The sequence below is a fragment of the Nanorana parkeri genome, unplaced genomic scaffold (genome assembly GCF_000935625.1).
Source record: "Nanorana parkeri isolate BGI_ZX_2015 unplaced genomic scaffold, ASM93562v1 scaffold434, whole genome shotgun sequence".
In the NCBI taxonomy this organism is placed as follows: Eukaryota; Metazoa; Chordata; class Amphibia; order Anura; family Dicroglossidae; genus Nanorana; species Nanorana parkeri.
The window spans coordinates 847,321-859,858 of NW_017306702.1; the positions used below are offsets into that span (position 1 = coordinate 847,321).

The 12,538-nt window shown below is 44.8% G+C and overlaps 1 protein-coding gene across 1 annotated transcript in view; it reads left to right on the forward strand.

The window, feature by feature from the left end:
• FNDC3A (fibronectin type III domain containing 3A) overlaps positions 1-12,538 on the forward strand; it is a 185,162-nt gene that overhangs the window by 6,914 nt on the left and 165,710 nt on the right. The window lies entirely within an intron of this gene.

Here is a 12,538-nt window from a genome sequence, read left to right on the forward strand (position 1 = left end):
CCAGCGCTGACTGGCGGAACGGACGGGGGAGGGGGCGGGTACAGCTGGCTCTGCCTCTAGATAGGCAGAGCCAGCTGTCACTCACGCAGCTGGGCGAATCCAGACATAATTGTCGCTGCGGCGTCTCAGTATATTGCGAGCTGTAGCTTGCGGTATACTGAGCCTAGGGTGACGGGAGGACGCTAGTTTGTGTCCTCCCGTTACCCTAAGGAGAACTATGGGGAAAAGCCTTAACCCCATAGTTCTCCTTTAACTATTAACAGAAATGTATCTTTGTGTATAACTCGGCTGAAGATCCTCAAATCATCTCTGAATTGGTGCTGACCCTGTTCTTCCTTCTGGAGGGGGGCTACTTTTGTTCTCCATGGTCCCTGTGTGTGTTGTAAGGTGGTCACCACTCCAAGCCCAGTCTCGGGATAGACCACGTTCTCCACACAAATTGGTAAACTAAACATGAGATTGTAGTACATCACGGGAGCGAGCTTGGAGCGGTGGCTACTTTACAACACACACAGGGGCCATGGGGAACACAAGTAGCCTAGTAGTATTTCTTTACGTTTTTGTCCAAGTGCTTAAAGTCGTCCTGTTTCCAAACGGCTCCATCTCTCTCAGCTTCACTTCCCTGAACTTCTTCTGATCTGTCCAGTACAAGATCACAAGACTGTATACAGCTGCTCCCCAGCAGCTGTTTGTCTACTACCTTGGAGAAGGGTGGGAGGGGTAGCCGGGAGCAGGGGAGTGTCTTGCCATTTGTGGAGACACACACCACTTACTAGCACATGCAATGGTGGCTCCAGTAGGACCCTGCAAGGGAAAGGAGACACTAAAACTGGATATCAGGACCAGTGCCCTGGGATCAGCTGATTCTGCATAAAACGAAAACTTTTAAAGATCAAGGAGCCGCATCCATTATGAGTGATTTAAGGCTAGGTTCACACCTGCACTACAACGAACGACACCCAGGACGCGCATCCCGGGGTCACGCGGTCCTGCACAATGCAGGCAGCAACTGCCATGTGGACCCATTGATTTTAATGGGGTGACATTCGCACGGCAATCGCAGAAAAAAGGTACATGTACTTTTTTTATTTTATTTTGCGATACATGACGTGTAGCTGTTTGAAAGCACGGGCGGAATCGCGGCGGGAAATCGCGCGATCTGCCCGGCGCGACTGGGGTGCCATTAGAAAATAATGGCACCCACAGCGCGATCGGTTCACACCTTGGCGACTCCTGACCACGCGGAATCGTGCACGGTTGCCGCGCAGTGAGGTATCACCTAGGTGTGAACCTAGCCTGAATCTGAATTTGGAATAGCTTAAACATCTTGTGACTTTAATATCAAGTTATACAAAATCCTGCCGTCTGTTCTTCTTGCCCTTCCACTGTTTAGATTTTTATAGTGAATTTGATGCAGCGGAGAATGGAAAAAGGAATTTGTGTTTGTCATTGGCAGTAATTTGCTTGTTGCTGTCCTTGGAGCATTCCACAGGTGACCAAACAAGTAGCTCCTCCATGTGTTTGCCGAGTTTAGAACGCGGAGATGTTTACTGTTCCGTTCACCCCTCTTACCTTGACAAGTGCAGAATTTGTATTTTTACTTCCAGCAGATTCCTCCCATTTCCATTAGCCTTAAAGCCACCATGAAGTTCACCGGTAAAAGCAGTTTAGGTACAAAGACTCTGATCAGAGGCAGGTGGAAGCGCTAGTGGGGAATGAGAATTTATATCTGGATGGAATATTGAACATCTGCTTATTTGTGTTGTAGAATTTACTTCTGGGTGTTGCTAATAATATCGGGTCACATGTGTCGTGGTTCCCAGAGAGGTCCACTGGCTTCATATATTAGATCCAGGGGCCAAGTGTTTTTTTTTATTGTAAAAGTTTAGGTTGTTCATACAAAGAAGGCGAGCTCAATGAATACAGTGCAATATCACATTGAATACACATAGCAAACCTTAAACTCTTCTATTCTTACTAAAATGTTGTATAGACGTACAAGACTTGGACAGCAACACAGGATGGTTGGTATGGGGGCGATTGTTAAAATGTATGTCCAGGTAAAATAAAAATATTTCGTACATCTCTGAAAAACATGCACATTTCCCATGTTTTACCCCTTAAAGGAGAACTATGAGGTGAGTGCTTTTCACTCACCTCATAGTTCTAGCCGACCTGTGATAATGAGACTGTCACAGGTCGGCTCAGTAGATCGGGAAGTGAGCGAACACATACTGGCGTTCGCTCACTTCTCGATCCTGTCACGGCTCTCTGCCGTGACAGGGAAGGGATTGAATTCCCCCCTCCGATCCTCCAGCGCTGACTGGCAGAACTGACGGGGTAGGGGGCGGGTACATCTGACTCTGCCTCTGGATAGGCAGAGCCAGCTGTCACTCACGCAGCTGGGCGGATCCAGACATAATTGTCGGGATTCGCTTCAGTATACCGCGAGCTGTAGCTCCTGGTATACTGAGCTTAGGGTGACGGGAGGACGCTAGTTTGTGTCCTCCGGTTACCCTAAGGAGAACTATGGGGAAAAGCCCTAACCCCATAGTTCTCCTTTTAACAAGAGAACTAAAGTCAAACCTCCCTTTTTTTTTTGTCTTGGTCTTTCTTCTTTTTTTGGGGTCAAATAAGTAGCTTTACTAATGTTCTCCTGTGACCCGAACTCCACATCAGCTAGTGCCTGCTATTGGCTGACAGCACAGAGCCATGCTGCAGCTGGGAAAGATCCAGTCAATATTATTGTGATCCACCCCATTGCCTGATTGACAGCTGGCTCTGCCTCTGTATAGTCAGAGCCAGCTAGTCCCGCCCCCTCCCCTGTCTGTACATCCAATGAGTGCTGGAGGTAGGGAGAGGAGAGGGGGGAATCTGTGTGGGGAGTGATGACTGACAGTCACCGCTCTCTGCAAGGAGAAGATCATGATCAGCGGTTTGTGATCGCTCAGTTCTCGATCTATAAAGCCGATGTGTAGCACACCTTTTCAGTGTCACATGCTGGCTCTAACTTTGGGGATGAGTGCATTTTACTCTCCCAATACTTCTCCCTTAAACTTGATGCAAATACAGAAAAATACCTGTTGATGTGCCAAAAATAAAATGTGCTCCTACCTTCCTCTTTGACATGACAATACAGTAAGGGAATTTGTCAAACCTGGTGCCGTTTCCCATGGCAACCAATCAGCTTCTGTCTTTCGTTTTAGGAGCTTCACTGAACAAGTTAAAGAGAGAAGCTGATTGGTTGTCATGGGCATCTGCTTCAGGTTTTGATACATTCCCCCCAGTGTAATTTTTGTCTCTGAATGCCAAAGCACATGGTGTCAGCCCTGCCTACTTCATTTCTTGTGTGCAGACAGAGAGCATTGAAAGTAATTGGCTCACAAGATGTCACTATACAGTAAGGCCTCGTTCACACCAGACACTGCATTCCGGCCCGATTCTAGCCAGAACACACTGGATCGCATTGCGGCCGGCTCAGAATTTTGTGGGGCAGGTGGGGGCGTGGTGGTCCATTGAAGTGAATGGCACCGTAGCCACGCCCTCCTGCCCCAATGCGATCAGCCGCACGGGAGCGTAGTACTTGCAGCATTTTGTTCAGATCGGACCTGACCACAGGCATAATGTGCCTTGCGTTCCCGTGCGGCCAATCGCATTGCGGTGCAATTCACTTCAATGGACCGCCACGCCCCCTCCTGCCCCACAACATACTGAGCTGGCTGCAGTGCGTTCTGGCCGGAATCGGGCCAGAACGCACGATCTGGTGTGAATGAGGCCTAAAAGCTCCATCTATTTGTAATTGAAAAAATAAAATCCTCGGAGCCAGGTCGCCAATGCTCCTTGAAAATTCTAGCTGGCACTTAGCTTGAGGTTTCTTGTACTTGTTAATGGATCTGGCTCCTGAAGAAACCTCCTGCTGGCTCATAGATTGCACAGACTAGTTGTTTTGTCATTTCACGGTCGTACGCAATTTTAAAACTCTGTTTTTAAAAAAAAAACTACTTACTCAACACAATTCTATCTTATTTTATCAAAAAACTGGATCTAATCTTCTGTTTGTGTGCACTGAAATTCATTTTAGTGTATATTTCTCTAAAAATATTGAAATGATTAACATTTGTGCAAATACCCGTGACTTAACAAATGACAACTTGCATTTTATTCCTCAGGGCAGATAACGCGGGTTGTGACTTTTTTTTAAGGCGCATACACAAGAGTGTTTACATTTTTGGTGTAGTAGAGTGTTCACAGAGGTGCACAGAAGGTTATCTCACATGGCACACACATGCATACAAAAAGGTAACTGTGCACCTTCTGTCCTGGGGGTGGTACAGCATCGCCTGTACACTTTCCCTGACGTCTTTTGGGTGTTAAAGGAATGCTGATTTTGGTTTTATTTTTTTACTTTGGGCAGCTGCTTGCTTTGAGGCTTGCCACATGCCATGTTTATGACATAACTCGCTGCCTATGAGCTGGTTACAATTTTCATAGATAGACATACTATCGGGGTACTGTGCGAGGGTGTCCTTGCACCGCATGCAGGTAACCCCATGGGAGGACCAAATGCGTGACCACACCAGACAACGCCAATAAGCTTATATACAGTTTATTATACACAAACAACTAATAACAGCTAACTGAATGCAAATACAAACACAGACAACAGGGCAAGAGAAATCAGGGGAGCAAGGCAACACAAGGGGAGCCACAGGGCAAAGGTCAGGGTACTAGGGGGCACCAGGACTCGGGAAATGGCGACAATACTGAGCCAAAGTCCACACTGCAGGGAGGGATTAAATATCCTCCCAGGTAGTACCAGGTGGTGAATAATCGCTGGGAGACACCCAGAGGTGAGCACTGGACTTGCAGGTTCCAGCACCACCCAGTGGTGGTCTAGTACCTGACCGCTCCTGGCTGCCTGGAAACACCTGCAGGTGAGCGCAGGAACTGGTTCCAGCACCACCTGGAGGTGCTCTGGTCCCTGACACATACAGTGGGGGGAATTTATCAAAGCACTTGTGACAGTTTTAGCCTCTTAGATCATTTTTTTTAATGTGCAAATCTGTCTTTCAACATGTGCCCCTGTTTTCTTCAGAGCTTGCACTACTTTTTTAACTGCATGTTTTTTGCACTTGTTTTCATCTGCACTTGTTCTGGGCTGTCTGAAACTGGAGCATCACCTAAGAAAACAATCACAACTTAAAAAGTCCCCATGACCATCTTCGGTTTTTAATTTCAGTGCACCTCTAATATACAACTTGACAAGCCTTTGTCACGGAGAAAAGCAAAGAACGTGTAAAAAGAGAGACATTTTTGCTTATTCTACAAACATAGTTTAAATGACCTGGACAGACTAGTTGGTACCCCTAGAAAAGATTATAAATCATTGGACTATAGTGATATTTGTTGTATTCAGCAGGGGTGTGGAAATTTTTAAAAAAACTACTTGTCCAAGGGCTAAAGTGGGGGCCAAATCTACTTACAAAAAATAGTTTTAATCAAAACTAAGGATGCACCAATACCGTTTTTTCGGTATCGAGTACCGATTTTTTTGCTTTTCGGATCTCGCCGACACTGAATACTAATACCGGCGCTTCCGCTGACATAGAGCAGGCTTCCCTGATAATGGAAACCGGGCAGCAGGTAATGACATCCCACCCAGGTTCCTGATTGCCACGGAAGCCGGCTCCATGTTGTTTGGCCGGCTTGATTGCGATTGGCCGGGAAACCTGCTTCCCGGTTAATCAGGAAGCCGGGTGGCGAGTAATGACCTGATTGACCGGGAAACTGGCTCAATGCTGATTGGCCAGGAAGCCGGCTTTCCAGCCAATCACCAAGGACCCGGCTTCCCGGGGGCAATCATAAAACCAGGAGGCGGGTCATTACTTGCTGCACGGCTTCCTGATTGCACGGGAAGCTGGCTCCATGTTCCCCTACGGCACTGCCAGTCAGAGGAAATTTTTATCTGGCTGTAAGTTCCAATATCGGGGAAGGTATTGGAGCATTTGGGTGAGTACGAGTACTTGCCCAAATACTCGGTATCGGCACTGATACTAGTATCGGTGCACCCCTAATCAAAACATATTTTACTGTGCTAAATAGCGCTTCTCACTGGTCAGCGCAGTCATCTGACCACGTTGACCAATGAGTGCTTGCAATTTGCGAGCGAAATTCAAAATGCATAGGGGAGGACTGCGCTGGACAGCAGTACGGGGGACAGATAGTACACCCATACTGGCGGAGGGGAGGGATTGTTCGCCGAAAGGTAAGTATAGCCAGGGGGGTGGCGGTTTGGGAGAGACAGGGCCAGATTTCATCGGGTAATTTTTATTTTTCCATATTACCTGGGAAAATGAATTTACCCTTTAATGCACATTATGTGTGTGTAAGAGAATTCTGGCTACCACCATGGAATGGCAGCTGCAATCTCAAAGCACATGCAGAATGTCTTACGCATGCGTTTATTTGCATGCAGATGGCGGGGGCAGCAGGGTTTCATTTTTATTTTATTTTTTACTTTTTCTTTTTCATTTTTTAAATCTTTATATATTTAATTTTTTTAACTTTTGAATTTTTTAACTTTTTATTTATTTACTTTTTCCCTTAATGTTCTTCCTATTACATAGGAGATTAAAATCCCTTATGTGATAGTTTGGAGGTGACAGGTTCTCTTTATGGAACCTGCCCTCCAACACAGAACAAGAATTTTTTAACTTTTTATTTATTTACTTTTTCCCTTAATGTTCTTCCTATTACATAGGAGATTAAAATCCCTTATGTGATAGTTTGGAGGTGACAGGTTCTCTTTATGGAACCTGCCCTCCAACACAGAACAGCAGTTCTGTGTAGTTCCTGGCAGCTGAGACACGTTTTTCGTCTGCTCTATGGCTGAGCCGTTGTGCCTTAGTTTTCGGGGGCCCCCGGGAGAGCGGGCGACCCCGAAAACTACGCCGGGGGGTGTGGGCAGAAACGATCGCCGCTGCTCAAATTAATACAAGTGGTCTAATCAGACCACTTGTATTAAACGAGCGGCGGCTCCACAATGTACATTCAGCTCTGCTTGTCCGGAGCCGGGCTGAAATGTACTTTAAAACTACTTCGTCTGGCGCCCGAAACTGCATGTCCCGGGCGTCGGGCGATAGGAATTCCACACCCCTGATTCAGTCATCCTGTTTAAATGGAGAATATACTCTTTGGTATTATTATTTATTATAATTTTTATGCACTACATTGAACATAAGAAAATAATAGACCAGCATGTTAGAGGTAACATCTATTAGACCATCTCCAAGCAGCTTTGATTTTCCTGTGACTACAGTTGCAAGTTTTAAAGAGGAACTTTACCCATATCTTCAGAAATGTTTAGTAATGACAATCTTCAAACACATACTTCTAGATAATTGGCGGCTTTTTATTTTTTGCATACCTTGTTTTTCTTTTCTTCCTATTCTTCTGACAGTGGCCATTTTTTCTAAGGGCAGATTAATATCCTGTATCTCCCTTTACATGGCACATGTGACTAGGACATGTGACCATGCACATCATCTCAGGGGAGGAAAATGCCTTTCCCTGAGATCTCATGAGATTACAGATGAGATTTCTCAGCAATGCTCTGCTGATGTAACCTTCCCAGGATGCAACACATGGCACAGATTACTTCATTTGTACCAAAGTGGACCAGGAAGTGGGAAAAAAATAAATTGTAGTAAAATGTTTGTTTAGCATGCATTTAAGATGATTTCATATCAGCATGCAGAGCTGTACAAACAATTATATCTTTTCTGAAAGCAGAGGACCTGAAGAATAAAAAAAAATGCTACCTGCAATTTTTTATGCCACACGGTATTTGCACAAATGTTTATGAAACCAGTATTTTTTATAATAAAATACACTAAAATGAAATTTAGAGCACAGAAACAGAATATAATGCCCAATTTTTTGGTAAAATATAAAATATTGGGTCACATTGGGTAAATGGGTACCAAACATGTCAAGCCTTAATTGTGTGCGTCTGTGGAGCCGCAAAAAAATACAATACACAAAATTTTCCATAGGGAACACTTTAAACGCTTTTACCACTCATCAGTTTAGTGTTAACAGTGATTGATGGGCCTAGAATTGTTACACTCACTCAGACGTTCGCGGTGATATGTAACATGTGGCAACATTTTCGTTTTTGCACGTAGGCGCATCCGACACGTATTTGAGTTGTTTGTGCATGGACGTGGGGGCCGAGGACATACTTTGTTTTTGTTTTTTACACTCAACTTTATTGGTATCAAATAGGGGGCTAACAAATCCCCTATGTAATAGCAAATAGGATGTGACGGGTCCTCTTTATGGAGCTGTCAGAGGTCTTTCAGACCCTTAACTTCACCTACGGACCCCACAGAAGCTGATGAAGCAGAGATCTGCTTCACCAGCTTCTTCTGGCTCTAGGAATCGAAGAATGCGCCCAGTGACACAGAAAGTGATGTAATACACATCACTCCCAAGTCCAGTGATTGGAGGAGAGATGAGCGGCTAGAAGCCTGCTGATCTCTCTACGATCAGTCAGGGAAGACCTGCCTTGCCGTTCCCATTCCTGCACGGGGAACATCGGAGCCAGGAGAAGCCGAGGGCGACACACACACACAGAGCGTCGCACCATTCAAGCGATCTTGCGCCTCTACAGACGCCAGATCGCTTGTATAGAAACGGCAATTGCCTGCTATTTAAAACAGTACAGTAGCAGCCGTGTGTGACGGACCGCCTGGTACCCCGACTGGGTACCTCCGTCAGAAAACAGCTTCCTCTCCGCTGGAACCTGAATTCCAGTGTCCTCAGCTCAAACCTGCCTAATTATTGGATAGAACCAATGTATTAGGACAGAAAGCTAAACTCAATCATCAGACAACACCAATGTTGAAGAGTAAATCAAGAACTGCTTTATTGAGGAAGAGCACACAGAGTTTATACCTCACACCATCAGATAAGCATTCATTGTTACATGGAACAATCCCCTCCCCCAGACAGCTAGGTGCCGCATTGGATTGTCTTAATTAGAGAGGAGCTTAATCCCATTACTGTAAACAATGGTCCCTCCAGACAGCCTGCTGCCTTTTTAGAAGAATGGTTCACATCAAGTCACATAGTGACCAGCTCTCCCCAGATATAATATTAACTGGAAACACACACAGCACACAAAGTTCTCTGGGGTAATAAATCTCTGCAGCCCTAGGTCCGTGGTCAGTAGGAAGCAAGCTAGCCCTCATGCTTCTCCAGCAGCCCCAGTGACGGTTCAGTCCGTCACACCATGTTCTTGGTATAACTACTTCAAGCAGGTGACGTGAATTTACGTGAGCCCGTGTGAATTGGTTAATAATTAATAATTTAAATTACAATGAGGCAACACTGGTACTTTGGGGAAAATCACATCGGCTCCATGTTAACAGATGAAAAAATGAAGCTTTCAAAGACAAGAACATCGTATGTACTGTAAAACATGGCGGAAGCTTAGTTACGTTTTGGTGCTTCTCTGCAAAATTTGGCTTGGGGTACAGAAAGCTTGGGGGGCCCAAAGGCATGTCATGTGTCCTCCAATAGGCTAATGACCTAAAACACACAGCCTGGCTAAGAACAAAACATTGGACTATGCCGAAGTAGCCTCCTATGAGCCCTGATCTGAATCCTATTGACGATTTACAGGTGAAACTCGAATAATTAGAATATCGTGCAAAGTTCATTTATTTCACTAATGCAACTTAAAAGGTGAAACTAATATATGAGATAGACTCATTACATGCAAAGCAAGATAATTCAAGCTGTGATTTGTCATAATTGTGATGATTATGGCTTACAGCTCATGAAAACCCCAAGAACCCCAAATCCACAACCTCAAAAAAGTAGATTATTACATGCAATCAATAAAAAAGCAGCCGTGTGTGACGGACCGCCTGGTACCCCGACTGGGTACCTCCGTCAGAAAACAGCTTCCTCTCCGCTGGAACCTGAATTCCAGTGTCCTCAGCTCAAACCTGCCTAATTATTGGATAGAACCAATGTATTAGGACAGAAAGCTAAACTCAATCATCAGACAACACCAATGTTGAAGAGTAAATCAAGAACTGCTTTATTGAGGAAGAGCACACAGAGTTTATACCTCACACCATCAGATAAGCATTCATTGTTACATGGAACAATCCCCTCCCCCAGACAGCTAGGTGCCGCATTGGATTGTCTTAATTAGAGAGGAGCTTAATCCCATTACTGTAAACAATGGTCCCTCCAGACAGCCTGCTGCCTTTTTAGAAGAATGGTTCACATCAAGTCACATAGTGACCAGCTCTCCCCAGATATAATATTAACTGGAAACACACACAGCACACAAAGTTCTCTGGGGTAATAAATCTCTGCAGCCCTAGGTCCGTGGTCAGTAGGAAGCAGGCTAGCCCTCATGCTCCTCATGCTTCTCCAGCAGCCCCAGTGACGGTTCAGTCCGTCACACCATGTTCTTGGTATAACTACTTCAAGCAGGTGACGTGAATTTACGTGAGCCCGTGTGAATTGGTTAATAATTAATAATTTAAATTACAATGAGGCAACACTGGTACTTTGGGGAAAATCACATCGGCTCCATGTTAACAGATGAAAAAATGAAGCTTTCAAAGACAAGAACATCGTATGTACTATAAAACATGGCGGAAGCTTAGTTACGTTTTGGTGCTTCTCTGCAAAATTTGGCTTGGGGTACAGAAAGCTTGGGGGGCCCAAAGGCATGTCATGTGTCCTCCAATAGGCTAATGACCTAAAACACACAGCCTGGCTAAGAACAAAACATTGGACTATGCCGAAGTAGCCTTCTATGAGCCCTGATCTGAATCCTATTGACGATTTACAGGTGAAACTCGAATAATTAGAATATCGTGCAAAGTTCATTTATTTCACTAATGCAACTTAAAAGGTGAAACTAATATATGAGATAGACTCATTACATGCAAAGCAAGATAATTCAAGCTGTGATTTGTCATAATGGTGATGATTATGGCTTACAGCTCATGAAAACCCCAAGAACCCCAAATCCACAACCTCAAAAAAGTAGATTATTACATGCAATCAATAAAACAAGGATTGTACATAGAACAATATCGGACCTCTGAAAAGTACAAGCATGCATATGTACTCAGTACTTGGTTTGGGCCCCTTTTGCAGCACTTACTGCAATTACTTTTGCACGATATTCTAATTATTCGAGTTTCACCTGTATGGAAGGAGCTGAAACATGCAATGTGGAGAAGATATCCTTCAGAACCCAGACCTGGAGAGTTTTCTGAAGGACAGGGCCAAACTACCCGTTGGCTGGTGAGAAGTCTCTTTTAAGAGCTACAGAAATCCTTTGTTTGTAATCATTGCCTCTAAGGCCCCATTACCACACAAATCGGCCTGCACGTACAGCTCCTTGCTCCCATGCGGGGCCGTACCAAGCAGCTGCCGGGAAGGACAGGTGCTGTGTGTGATTAGTACGCAGCCCCCGTCCTTCTCTATGGGGCTGCGCAGCCGTACGCCCCGCCTACGCTAACCCGCCCTGCACGTCCGTAGGGGTGCGGGTGAGCGTATTCATACGCCGCCGGAATGGATCCTGTATGCGTCCCGGCCAGAAAACCTACACCCCTACGGACCTGCAGTTGAGGTGAGCGGAGGAGGGCGTACGGCCGCGTAGCCCCATAGAGAAGGTACTAATCACACGCAGCACCTGTCCTTCCCGGCAGCTGCTGGAGTACGGCCCCGTACGCAGCACGGAGCTGTACGTGCAGGCCGATTCGTGTGTGAATGTTGCCTAAAGGTTGTGCAACAAAATATTAGGTTAGGGGTCCCAACATTTCTGTCCATGCCACTTTTCATTTGTTTTATTTATTTACAATATTCTGTTGAATCAAGAAAAAAAAAAAGCAAAGTCTGTGTTTGTTTTTGAGAAATATGAAATAACCAATAATGGATGACAATTGCTTTGGTCAGTTTAAGTTATTTCAGAGATGATTGGAGGTTTCCCCTTTTTTCATGGAAGGGTACCAACACATTTTTCCACATTCTGTATAATGTTGTTATTGGATTACATAAAGTATTTTTTTTTTAATTATTAGTCTCTCTTTCACTCTAAAGAAATTGCTACTCTGAAGATACTTTATTCTATAAGGCAAAACTGATGTCCTAACTCGATAGCTGGGCCGGCCAAGGCAAATATCTTGCATCCTGTTCCTCCCAGGATTCAGTGTTTGAACTTTAATCTCTAAATGTCAAAATCTCCTGTGTGTATGTTTGTTTTCACTTCCACTTGTTCTGATCACCAGCAATAAAAGTCCTGCTAGCATATCAGCAAGTTAGTGAAATGTCCATTCAGATCATATCCCTGTACTGCATGCCCACGTCACATCTGCCTAATGACCTTTTTATAGTATACTATTTTTATTTTGCTTGTCTTGATATGACTAAAGCTTTATCTCTGATGTTTAAAATGCATCTGTCACCGCCATCAGTCGTGTGTGTGTGTGTGTGTGTGTAT